This window comes from Planococcus citri, chromosome 3 (genome assembly GCF_950023065.1).
Source record: "Planococcus citri chromosome 3, ihPlaCitr1.1, whole genome shotgun sequence".
NCBI classification, from domain to species: Eukaryota; Metazoa; Arthropoda; class Insecta; order Hemiptera; family Pseudococcidae; genus Planococcus; species Planococcus citri.
In genome coordinates, this window is record NC_088679.1 from 60677610 (window position 1) to 60691369 (window position 13760).

The window sequence follows — 13760 nt, forward strand, 5'->3', positions numbered from 1 at the left end:
TATATTGACAGAATGTGTCAGATTTGCAGACAGTGACAATAGACCTGAGTTACCTCTGAACCCCACTGACTAGGGCACTATAACAGGGGGTATGATGGGCCGCCATTTTCTTGCAATAGCGAATTTTCTATAAGTCAAAAACTACATATGACATTTAGAGAAATTTTACAAGAGAGCTTTTTTGTAGAGAATGAAAAAATATAACCAACTGTGCAAAAATCATGAAATTTCATGCAGTAGAACTTAAAATTAAAAAAAAACAATGAACAAACAAAACAATTTTTCATAACTTTTTTCATTTTTTTTTAAATTTTAAGTTCTACTGCATGAAATTTTAAGATTTTTGCACATTTGGTTATATTTTTTCATTCTCTACAAAAAAGCTCTCCTAATATATAAAATTTCTCTAAATGTCAGTTTTTGACTTATAGAAAATTTGCTTTTTCAAGAAAATGGGGGACCAGCATCAAGTGAAAGGTCACACTTACAGTGAGGGAATTCCAGTCAGGTAAGTATGGGTGCAAGGGTAGTTAGCATTAAGCACTAACTATAGTTTTCCACGTTTCCTTAACTAGTTATAGCTGTTATAGGGTATACTTATTAAGATGTTCCTTTATTGTGTATAGCATATCACATAAGTTTGTTTTGAGTAGAGTAATTATTTTAGAAACATTGGCATTAAAAAAAAAACATAAAAAGGTCACATACCTAAACCTTTCATATTATTTGAGCACTTTAATACAATATACATAGATATGATGAGACTAGCCCACTGTAAAATTTTCAGCTGCTGAAGTTCATATTTCAGCCATCCAGGGCAATTTTTCTTTTTCACATGGCAAATTATTTTGAAAAATTGGCCAAAAATAGTCGGCCTAGGTCGCATACCTGAACGGCTAAACCTGCCATATTATTTGGGCATTTTAATACACATGGTTAGACTAATCCGCAGTAAAATTTTCAGTTGCTGAAGTTGATATTTCAGCAGTGCAGAGCGATTTTTCAATTTTTGACTAATTCTTTCAAAATTGCAATGTGAAAATTGAAAAATCGTCATGCGCTGCTGAAATATCAACTTCAGCAGCTGAAAATTTCATCATGGGCTAGTCTCACCTTCTGTATGAAAATGTCAAAATAATGCCAGAGGTTTAGGTATGCTACCTGCACCAACTGTTTTTGGTCAGTTTTTCAAAATTGCTATGTGAAAATCGAAAAATTGCTCTGAAAAACTGAAATATCAACTTTGGCAGCTGAAAATTTGGGGTTAGACTCAGTGTTGGTTGTTTAAAACTCGATTGTTTAAAACATTGTTTAAAACAGCTATTTTAAATGCTGAGAAAAAAACATTGTTGTTTAAAACATAATTTCTACCTATTTAAAGCTGTTTTTATTGTTTAAAACTGTTTTTTTTGAGACCTTGTTTTTTTGTTTTTGTTTTCAATTATTTCGAGATTTTTGACCATAGAATTATCAAAAAAAAATTTAAAAATGATAATGTTTTTTTACACGGATTTTACAAGAATCCATTATCTAAATTATGGATTTTACAAGAATCCATAATATGAATTCTGGGACTCGGACTGGGTTTGTCAGTTCATTTCTGATAAAGTAAAATCTAAAATACCCTCTTATAATCTACTACCCCAGTAGATTATGGATTTTCAATTTTAATTTGTTTAGGCACAATCCAGTAAAAAAAAACAGCCGAATTTTCAAAAACTTATTTTATATTATTTTTTGTAAAAAAAAAAAAAAGAAATTTGACAATCCATAATCTACAATATAGATTATGCAAATCCTTGTAAAAAAAAAACATACCTACTTTAAATCACTTATTTGATATCTGTCGAATGAATAAAACATAGGTACCCAAAGGCAATATACTTTTTGAATTTTATTTACATTTTTTGATTGAACAAGAGCAATAAAATCAAACAAAGTTACGGAGTACCAAAAAAGTCTGAAAAAAAACAAAAAAAAACTGAATCTAAAACCACATTTACACATTGAAAAAAAAAACAATTTTTTGTTTTAAACTTGTTTTAAAAACGTTTAAAACAGGTCAAATTTTACACTTGAATTTGGGTTTAAAACAAAAAATTTGTTTTGAACATACTTACTGAACATACTTCCAAAAAAAACTGTTTTTTGTTCTAGTTATGCTGTGTTTATTGGTGAATGTCACCTGGGGCACTTCCCTTGTGAGTATTATGATGAAGAATGGAATATTAAATCTCTAGGTAGTACATAGGTGTAGGTACCTTATTCTCACACATTATGAAACACAATTAAGTAATTTGGCAATAGGTGAAAATTTAAGAACAACAATTACCTATGTAAAATAACGTTGATTTCATAGCCTCAAAAATTTACAATAAAATACCACAGGAACTAAAAAATGTAATATCCAAAAAACTTTTAAAAAATAAACTCAAACATAAGCAGGTAAGTATAAGAGTTTTTCTAAATGATTCATAAAATTATTTGTATGTATTTTTCTTTCATTTTTTCACCCTTTACCTGCGTCCTGTACCATGCTTTATGTTATTTTATGCGCATAGTGTTGTTGCATTGGCATTGTAAATACAGTGAAAGCTGTCAACTGCAATTAATAAATTTGAATTTGAAAATTTGAGCTGATCAAATATGAGTAGTTCTTACAATATGCACCAGTAGGGCATATGCGTGATTACAATCATTGGGCATATTTGATCAACGAAGTGATGACTGATGCATGTAGGTATGTTTTGAATTCTCTTGGATTTTAATACTGATTTGGATTTTGGTGATACCTACGTATGAGACCATTTCTTACTTTCTTGAGTTTCTAATATTGTTGGATGTTGATTCGCAGATAATAAATTCAATCATGACTTTTGTTTTAATTTTTTCATCTAAGTATTGTAGGTATCTATTTTTTCGTAACTGAAATAGGTAGACGAAGTGGGTTAACGTTTCATACTTTTTATTTGTATCACATGAAGGTTGTGTCCAGAAAAGAAAAAAAAATGGTAAAAATAAGGAAAAACGAAATCTCAAGATAAAAACAACAATGACGATCAAGAGGTTGATTACGGTTACTTTTAGTTGTAAAAAAGGTTGACGAAGGGTTGATTGTACAATTCTCAGTCAAGATGTTGAACTGAGTTTATTAGGTAACTCGTCAAAAACAAAAACAATGAGTTAAACTTATTGTTAGATCAGAAATTGAACGAGATTCGTAAAATTGGCCCATAGTATATATATGATGGGACCAGTGCACATAGGAGTATGCCTAGTGCAGGGTAGTTGAAGTATCGCCGTATTCGCCGTGCTAGGTCTAGTACAAGTATGAACAGTATAGGCGTAAGCAGTACAATTAGTACGTGCGATATATGGCCGGTTTCTGTAATTGTTTCTTCTGTTCCGTCATCTGGATTCATCTGCTTGTAGGTGAGTGTATCTGTAATAGGATATTACAGTACTGTTAATTAATACTACATGATATTAGATATAGGTACCTAGAAACTTTGATTTTACATACATTTTGCATGCAATCAAAAGCCCTAGGAAGTAAGTATCTAGTTTATTGGTACCTAATGTGTTTGTATGTACCTACTATTGTACTTACAGGGAGATTCCAAGAGGTGGCCGTAATTCACGAATCTTAATAGTACTGCATTTATGGCGCCCAATCCACATAGTACTGTGGTTCCCAATCCACATAGTGCTGTGGTTCCTAATTCACATAGTACTTCGATGACTCCCATTCTTAAGCGATTGCTGATCGATACTATTGGTAGGTATTTGATCTGTGAAAAGAAAACAGCAAAGATTTAGTTTACCTAATTATTCTGACGTAGGTAGATATCGTCGATATCGATGTTTTGATGGAAAAAAACAAACTAGGTATTTAGAAAAAAAGATTGATCATAAGCGTGAATGTTGATAGGTAACATTTCTGCAGGAACGAAGCGATAATGTGATGAATTTCTTATTTGAGCTAAGCATTTGCCATGAAGTTTTTTGCTACAGTGTTACCAAGTGATAAATTTTTAATAATTATTGAGCTTTTTTGAGCTTTAAATTGCTCCAAAAGCTTTCCTAATGTATATAGAAGAAGATGGTCATTGACATTTAAACTGTGTCTTTAGTAAATTGATTGAAAACACTTACTTTACTGGATCACAATCTGAAGAACTTGATTGAACTAACAGTAATATTCTCTAACTCTAATATAATATAACGAAATACTTATCCAGGAAATTCACAGGTGTAATCGCACAACAGGCAGTCAGGCAGGACGAAAAATACTTTGAATATGATGCAACTTTGAACTTTATGTCTAAACTACTATAGTTAGTTGCGTATTTACAAAACACAAGTAGACCAACTCCCATACTACACGTATGTACTTACAATTAGACTTACTACGCTAAAGTTACGCGCTTAGGCCATTCACAGAATCAAAATAGATCGCTTATGTCATGTGGTAAAAAATAACGACAAACATGTGTGTGTCATGGTTCTTGAATCCTGATAAAGCATTTCACTACCCCGCTTCAGCTATTGATATAAGGGCACTACTGATATCCCCGCGGCGGTCTATGATGCACTGACTTTTTCTGTTTTTATGAAAATTACCTACTCGAAATTTTGAGTGAGGACATTGGAGTTTGAGGCCAGGACAATAATCTACGCTAAATTCTCTATTCAAGATGGAGTAAGTTTGAAAATTATTCGCACTGTAGAAAAAAATTTATTGAAAGCTCAAAGTAGTTAAACTCATGGAAAATTTTTTCTTTTTTTTTGTACCTATTTATCTAAATAAAATTTACTTGAAATTTTGATTGCGGACATAGGTGTTTCAGGTGAAGAAATTATTCTACGTAACGTGTGATAAAAAAAAATTAGGAAAGCTGAAAGTTGCAAAACTCTTCAAAAAATTTATTCTAAATGGTTCAAGGTTGCGTCGTATAGCGCTAGTGCCGCAGGCCTTCGAGAGCCGATGCAGGCTCGTGGATTTTTCGAGGGGGGGGGGAGGAAGAGGATGTCGACTGATATGAAGAGCAAATATCAATTTTTTCGGTTGATATAATACTTACTCGTCTAAATGTGACTTAGGTACAGAAATTTGCATTTTCTTTTTTGAATTTTTGGGAGTGTCAAATGTAAATTTATCTAATTTTAAAACGAAAAACAAATCGGAACGAGTGAAGTGAGGGCAAAAGATTTTTAAAATTTTCATTTCTAGAAAAATGATGACTTTTTTTAGGCGGTTGAATTTTCAACTAGAAAAAGAACAGGCCCGAGAGCGAATTCAGGGCAAAAACTTTGAAAAATTCGCATTTCGAGAGACATAAAAATGATATTTTTTATGCGACGAGTTATTTTTTGTTTTTAAAGCTATGGAATTTAGCCCAAATGATATTGGTTATATATTTTTTTTAGAAATTTCAAATTTCAATTTGAAAATAAGTAAAAAACAGACCCAAACGAAGCGAGGGCAAAAGCTTTCGAAAATTTGTGTTTCGAGAAGTAAAAAGGAACAGTGTTTTTTTCTTAATCGCAGATTTTTTTTTGCTGGGCTCGGTGCAAAATGCTCCTTTTTTCTCCCTCTCGACAGCCTTGGTTGGTTGGAACTGGATTCATGAACTGAAATGTACATTCGGGAAATCGTATTCGAGGGGAATACCCGAGACCAAATTTTAAATTGTCTAGTTTTGGAAACATTGTGCGGAAAACAGAACCAAACTTCAGTTCAATATTTTTTCAACGCAGGAAATTGTAAAAATATTCTGAAGGCACTAAAAGAGCTCAAAATCGATTTTAAACTCACAAATTTCAGCTTTTGTATCTTGATTTTATCTTTAAGCATGCACCTTACGCAATTTTGTATCATTAAAAATTCACTAAAAATTGAAAAATTTCATTTAGTGATTGAAATTTGTCTTGATGGTGTATTTGATGTACAGGGTGCCCAGAAATATCGAGTACCCCAAAAATGGGTTTTCATTAAAAACATAGCTGTTGGCAACGTGAAATAGATGCATATGATTGGTGGAATGTTATCTCTCCAGTCCAACAACCAATCATGTGCTATCATTATTATCATTCACTGTGACCAACCAAAGTATTTTAGTAGAAAACTTTATTAGGGGTACTCGATATTTCTGAGCACCCTGTAGGTAGATAAGGTACGTTCTTAAAGCGAAAAATACTCAAATGCACGATCACTTTTCGTTTATATGCTGGTATACCTATATCTATTGGAAAAATCTGAGTAGACGAAGCGTGTCAACGTTTCATAGTTTTTATTTATACTTATGACAGTTATGACATTAGGTATACTAGAAGTTGTGTCCAAAAAAGACAAAACAAATGGCAAAAATGAGGGAAAATGGAATCATTAAGATAAAAACAACGATGAGGATCGAGAAGACGATTGGTTACTTTTACTCGTAGTTGCACAAAATTTTGACAAAGTATCGCAATACTGGAACCACCCGGGAAAAAACTTTTATAAAATTGTATAGAATTCTATTAAAATTGCATAAAATTTTATAGAATTTTATCGATATTGAATTAGGTATTAGTTTTTTATAAAGGTGTATCAGATGTGTATATATATACAATTGTGTACAGTTTTATACAACGTACTGTGCCCTATTAACGCCATGCACTCGAAAAATTGGAATTACTCAGCCACAATTAAACTTATTCCCATTCTGATTTGTGTAGGTGATAAAGGATACATGAAGGTATATTTTGAGTGAATGTTTGAATTTTTATAATCTTTTTCCTTCCAGCTATAACAGTTCCAAGTGAGGTCACCATTTTGGTGTTATTATAAACTGGGTACCTAACAACGCCAACATTTTTTTTTTTTAATTTTAAATGTAGAATTTGGCGATATAACCAATTTTGAGTGCAATTATTGAAATCTACGATAAAAAATGTATACCCTACCACCAAAATTATCCGCAAAAGTAAATGTTAACCCCAATCAAAATGCATAATTTCAAATTTTGAAAAAGTGAAAAAATGCAATTTTTAAAAATATTTTAAATATAAAATTTTGTGATAAAACAATTTTGAATGAAGTTATTGAAATCTATGATGGTGAGAGTAGGCGGAGAATAGTCAAACACTTTTCAGTCAGAAAGAGGAGTATGGCAGGGCTGCATACTCTAGCCTCTGTTGTTCAACATCTATGGCGAGTACATAATGCGGAAAGCCCTGGAGAACTGGGAAGGCGGCATCAAGATAGGAGGAAGAAGAATCTCCAATCTCCGCTACGCTGATGATACCACCTTAATAGCCGCAAGTGAAGAGGAACTGGCAGAACTGATCAAGCCAGTCAGGATGGTCAGTGAAGACATGGGACTCCTCATGAATGTAGGGAAAACCAAGGTCATGGTAGTTGATAGAGCTGGACACCTACCAGAATCTGAAGCCTTGAATGAATTTGAAAAAGTGAACTCATTTATTTACTTGGGTTCACTGGTGGATGCTGATGAAGGATCGGCCAAGGAAATTAGAAGAAGAATAGCTTTTGGGAAAGCAGCGATGTCTCGGTTGAGAAAAGTCACCACCAACCGGAAAATCTCCATAAAAACAAGGAAGAGACTAATCAGGACGCTAGTTTTCCCAGTTTTCTTGTATGGAGCGGAGACCTGGACATTGAAGCAAGATGATCGAAGAAGAATTGATGCTTTTGAAATGTGGGTATGGCGCAGGATGCTGAGGATACCATACACTGCGCACCGAACAAGTGCATCAATTGTGGAACAACTGCAAGAACCAACCAGGCTGAATAAAATATCTGAGACTAGGATAATGAGTTATTTTGGACACATAGCCAGAAGAGGACCAGAAAACATCGAAAAGGGAATTCTCTTTGGCAAGGTCCCTGGAACACGAGGGAGAGGAAGATCTCCAATAAAATGGACCGATACAGTCCGGAAGATAGCTGGTTCAGTTGCGAATGCGGCCACGCTAGCTCAAGATAGAGAGGAGTGGCGGTCGTTGTTGGGGGCACACTAGCCGCTTGCAACTATGACGTTGATGATGATGATTGAAATCTATGATGAAAAATGTATACCCTACCACCAAAATTATCCGCAAAAGTAAATTTTAACCCCAATCAAAATGCATTTTCAAATTTTAAAAAAGTGATTTCAATTTTAAATGTAAAATTTTGAGATAAAACCAATTTTTAACGCAATTATTGAAATCTACGATAAAAAATGAATACCCTACCACCAAAATTATCCGTAAAAGTAAATTTTTACCCCAATAAAAATGCATTTTCAAATTTCAAAAACAAAAAAATAAATTGTAAAAAATAAAAAAAAATGTATTGAAAATCAATAATATTGAAATAGGTAATTATTACTTATTAATCACCTCTATGTCTTTTTGACCTGGCGTATTTAGGGCACAGTACCTCATTCATATAGATTTTGATAAAAAGAAGAGTTATTTGCTTTGATAAAATTGCATAAAATTTTATAGAATTTTATCAATATTGAATTAGCTTTTTATAAAGATGTATTAAATGCATACAATTTTGATAAAAAGAAGAGCAAATGCTCTGATAAAATATTTTGCAAGAATTTTATAAATGTTTATAAAATTGTTTAAAACTGATCACATTTGTATAGATTTGATTCAGCTGCATTAAATTTGATTAATTTTTTAAAAAATCAAAATTTATGAAGTTTTATCAAATAGGTAAGTATTGTGCAATTGTATACATTTTTATACAATTTTATGTAAGTTTGTCAAAAATGATATAATTGTATCAAATGAAATGGTATAGTTAGTACTCTTGGATAACGTACTGCATCATTTCCTACATATATATTGATTTTACTGGTCTGCTTGAAATATTCTACTTGGTGTCATGAACAATGACAATTTGGAGGTGTACGCGGGTGGTACCTCATTTTTGAAAAACGTGAATGTTTTGGAAGTTCACAATTCGCAAAATGTATTATTTATCAAATGATCTTGCATTAATTTAATATTATGAATAATTTTTTATACAAATTTTGTCTTCATAAAACTGTATAAAACATTTATAAAATTATATTGTACCTATACAATGATATAAAATTTTATACAGTTGTATGTATAAACAGCAATCTCAAGACCCCTCTGTAACTTCGTTGCTGTGCATACGCTCGACGCGTCACCCCATAGGCCTGATAGTACTCGATGTTAGGCCGCGTTATATTCGTTAACTTGATTTTTGGGTCACCTGTGGAAAAGTATTTCATTGCCAAAACATCAATTTTTCAGAAATGCTTTTTTTTAAAAGTCTCATACGTCTCTGTTTTTCGCAAATGCCTTTTTAACAAAGCATCCTACAGAAAAATAACCAGCTCTAAGCAGAAAGGAAATTTAATTCTCTACAATTTCCTTCATTGCATTTTTTTCCTAGGATGCATACTTTTCCCATAAAATCAATGTTTAGATTGAAAAACACGAAAATTTGGACCTGTATAATCAACTCAAAATTAAAATTCAGCAGTCAAAAATTTATTTTAGACGATTTTTGACCACGCCATGTGAAAGAGGACATCTTCAACCACCAAAATCACCAAAAAGAACGTAAAAAACGTAAAAAATGATTCTTGGCAATAAAAACCTTTTCCTCATATCCTCATACCTATTAGTTAGACTATGTACTCATTTGAAAATTGAGTCAAAAGTGAAATTGTATAAACAGCAATCTCACGTCCCTGCTCAAACTTTGCCAGTAGACTTCCCACACCTTGTAGATTCATATGGCACCTCATCGAAAAGTCACGTCCTAAAAAGGTTACGAGTTTGTCAAAACGTCATGAGTTTGCTGGTTAATCAAGAAAAAGGTTAGGAGATTACCCCCTAGAATATTTACAGTTTGATGAAGACAAATTTTGTATAAAAAATGATTACGTATTTTTTATACAATTTTATCAAAGTTTTTTTCCCGGGCAGTACAAATACGATCAAAGTTTCTTTCTTGGGCAGTACAAATACGATCAATGCATCGTAGAAGAAATATCTCAATGCTAGATAGTACAATTATGAACGATAATAGTATAAACGATACAAGTATGGACGATATCTGGCCGATTTCTGTAACTGTTTCTTCTCCTCCGTTATCTAGATTTGTCTTCTTGTAGGTGATTGTATCTGTAACAGGATATCACAGTACTATAGGTCATTCCACAACGTTTTCCATTCATGTCCTTCGATTTCGCTCAAATTTTTTTACAGTGTCTAACTACGCACCAAATAAGTATGAAATCCGCAATCAGTTTGGTCCCAGCCCCCTCGGGGGACGGGTGCACGGAAAAAAAAATTATGGATAATTTTTACTATTTCATACAGTAACCGGATCCCATTCAAAAATATTGCGATTTTTACTATGAGATTAGTAAATTTTACTATGAGATTAGTAAATTTTACTATGAGAATAATAAATTTTACCTAATTCTATAGTAAAATGTATTTTTTGGCTGAGTAAAAATCACTATTATTTTTGGATTGGATCCGGTTACTGTACTGAAATAGTAATTTTTATTGTTTTTTTTTTTTCAGTGTGGGTGGGGAGCTTCAGTTATTTTCACATTATTTCGAGGTAATCAACTTCAGCAGCGCATGCCTCCAAAGCTATGATACTTTTATTTGATCAAAACTGATTTCACAGTTCGAAAGGGCACTGCATTTTAAATTTCAAAATGCAAGCCCTTTTGAACTGTGAAATCAGTTTTGATCAAAGTATCATAGCTTTGAGCTTTGGAGGCATGTGCGGTTGAAGTTGAGTACCTCGAGACAATGTGAAAAGTGAAAATGATTGAAGCCCCCCCCCCTCATCCCCTGAGGGGACTGGGACCAAAATGATTGCGAATTTCTTACTCAATGTATTGAATATTCGGTAGGTACTTTGCTTTTAGGTAAATTTTGCATGCAATCAAAAACTCTAAGAAGTGGTTTTGGTAATGTATTTGTACTCACATTTAATCAAGAGATTATCGTAATTCACCCATCTACAAAGTACTGCATTGATGGCTCCCAAACACCATAGTACTGAACTGGTGATTCCCATTTTTAAGCGATTGCTGATCGATACTACCTATCTAATTGGTACCTACTTATTTGATCTCTGAAAAAGAAACAGCAAAGATTCAGTTCAGGTACCTAGTCTGATTTCCGACGTACTAGATATCGATGTTTTGATGGGTGATATGGATTATGGTCACATATTAGCAATATTACCTCTCTTACGATTAGATATGGATATTCAGGATTATTGTCACATACCTACCTATTACCTCTCCGTATTTTAAAGTTGAACTACCTATGTCTTTAGTAATTGATTGAAAACGCTTACTTTACTGGATCAGGATCTCAAGGACGTGATTGAAATAACGATAACTTAATATCCTCTAATAATAACCAAACTTCCAGAAAATGCACAGTGACTAAATCGCACAACAGGCAGTCAAGCACGAACGAAAAATACTTTGAATGTGATGTAACTTTGTGTCTAAAGTACTGAAGTACCTAGGCCTATGCATAATATTTCCAAAACACAAGTGAACCAATTCCCGAAATCCACGTACTACGATGAAGTTACGCGCTTAAACGATTTAGAATTAAAATAGATAGCTGAATGTGGTAAGAAATGATGTCATGTGTCATATGGTTCCTGAATTCTGATGAAGCATTGCACTACCCCACTTCAGCTACTGATATTAGGGCTTAGGGCACCACTGATTTCCCCGTGGCGATCTGTGGTGCACCGACTTTTTTTGTTTTTATGAAAATTACTTGAAATTTTGAGGGAGGGCATAGGTATTTGAGGCAAGGAAAATGATCTACGTTAAATTCTCTACAAGATGGAGATGGTTTGAAAGTTATCCGCGCTATGAAAGCTCAAAGTTGTAAAATTCTTGGAAAATGTTTTTTTTTTGTATTTAAATAGAATTTACTCGACATTTTGAGGCAGGTCATAGGTGTTTGAGGTAAGGAAAATAATCTGCGAAAAATTCTCTACAAAATAGGGTAGCCAGGTAGGTTTGAAATTTATCCGAGCGATAGAAAAAAAATTTTCAACCAAGTACTATGGCCATGAAGTCGACTGCAGGTAGATTTCAAGTCGTTTCGGAGCCTCCTGCAACTTTTTGGAAAATATTGAAGCCCCCAGCAGATTTCTCAATGCTTGAAATTTCCATAAAATTTTACCAAACAGAGCTGCAAATCCAAAATTTACTCTGCACTCCAATTTCAACACGTTATCAAGTCTACTGCAGATGGGGTCAACTGGTTCAAGTGATTTCGGAGCCTCCAGCGACTTTTTGAAAATTTTTTAGATCCTTCAGCAGATTTTTGAAACTTGAAACTCCTACAAAATGTCACCAAATGTAGTTAGAAAGCCGAAATTCACTCTGCAAACTAAGTTCAATACGCTATGAAGTTTACTGCAGGTGGTTTCAAGTCGTTTTGAAGCTTCCAGCTACACTTTTTGTACCTTCATGGCCGACAGAAAACAGTCATTCCACATCAATTCGACCAAAAAGTGGTAAGGGGGGGGGTCGACGATTTGTTTGAAGTTTTTCCTGTGGAAAGACCTTCTGAAGAAATGACAAATGGCGCAAATCGCAGCCCTCTAGCCCTTTTTTAAAGGCTGCTAGGAAGTGTTAAAGTTTTCAGTGAACTTGAATTATTATCCATTTCAGCAGTGGATTACTCGATAACCGCGATACCTACCCACCACAACGGATTTTTTCCAATAGTTAGGGGTTTTGAAAAGCTTTTTGTGGTATCATAAAAATCTGTGTTGTCACTTTTGTTATACGAAAAAATTAGCTCAAAAAGTTTCAAAACGTGTTTTTACTGTTTTTCATATCGTTCTGACTCTCAAAAATTCTGAAAAAAATAAGCTATGTTATGGACAACTTTTCATGCTGAATAACATATGTATTAAAAAATTGGCATGGCATTATTTTATAAAGTCGATTTTAAAAAAAATTGAAAGTTGGCGGAAAAAATGCGATTTTTTGATTAAAAACACGAAAAAAAGTTTTGAATTGCAATGTTCACTCATTTGATCTCGATTTTTACGTATCCATTGAAAGAGTTGAAAAAATCCTTTCACTTGATGAAATGAACTCGTCACAAAAAATTTAAAAAATATACAATTTTTTTGCCACGAGGATAATTTTTATGAACTTTTTCATAAGATACGTCAGAAGGAGGTCAAAATAATACAATTGATTAAATCTAAACTTTTTTTGATGTTTAGAATTGAAAATTGAATTTTTCCGAATTTTGAGGTATTTCCACAGGAAAAATTTCAAAAAAATCGCCGACCCCTCCTTACCACATTTTGGTCGAATTGACGTGGAATGACCCAGAAGAAAAATATGGGGGAAGTGGGTAGGTGGACTCCCCCTCAAAGTTGTCAAATCTTGGACTTGCCGACTTTGCCAAGACTCGACAAAGTCGATACATTTTGAAACCGGAAACCCTGTATATTATGTGCAATGAGAAATATGTTCGATTATATAACCCTACTTGTTTCTAGTTTTCTCGAAATTCAATACTGACTTGGTGGTATGGTACCAATTTGTTACTTCCTTGAGTTTCTAATATAGTCGGATGTTGATTTGCAGATAATAAATTCAAATTCAATCATGACCTTGTTTTAATGTTTTCATCCAAGTTATTATGATAAGATTTATTTTTTGGTACCTAAAATAAGTACCTAGACGACGCGAAGCGGG

General features: G+C 33.3%; 1 long non-coding RNA gene across 1 annotated transcript; it reads right to left on the minus strand.

Annotated features, from left to right (window-relative positions):
* Window positions 1–2948: 2948 nt before the first annotated feature.
* LOC135841662 (uncharacterized) lies at window positions 2949–4445 on the minus strand. The gene is made up of 3 exons (XR_010557967.1): window positions 4156–4445; window positions 3611–3791; window positions 2949–3442 (listed from the first exon to the last, which is right to left on the minus strand). It is a non-coding gene; the product is annotated as an uncharacterized LOC135841662 (long non-coding RNA).
* Window positions 4446–13760: the final 9315 nt, after the last annotated feature.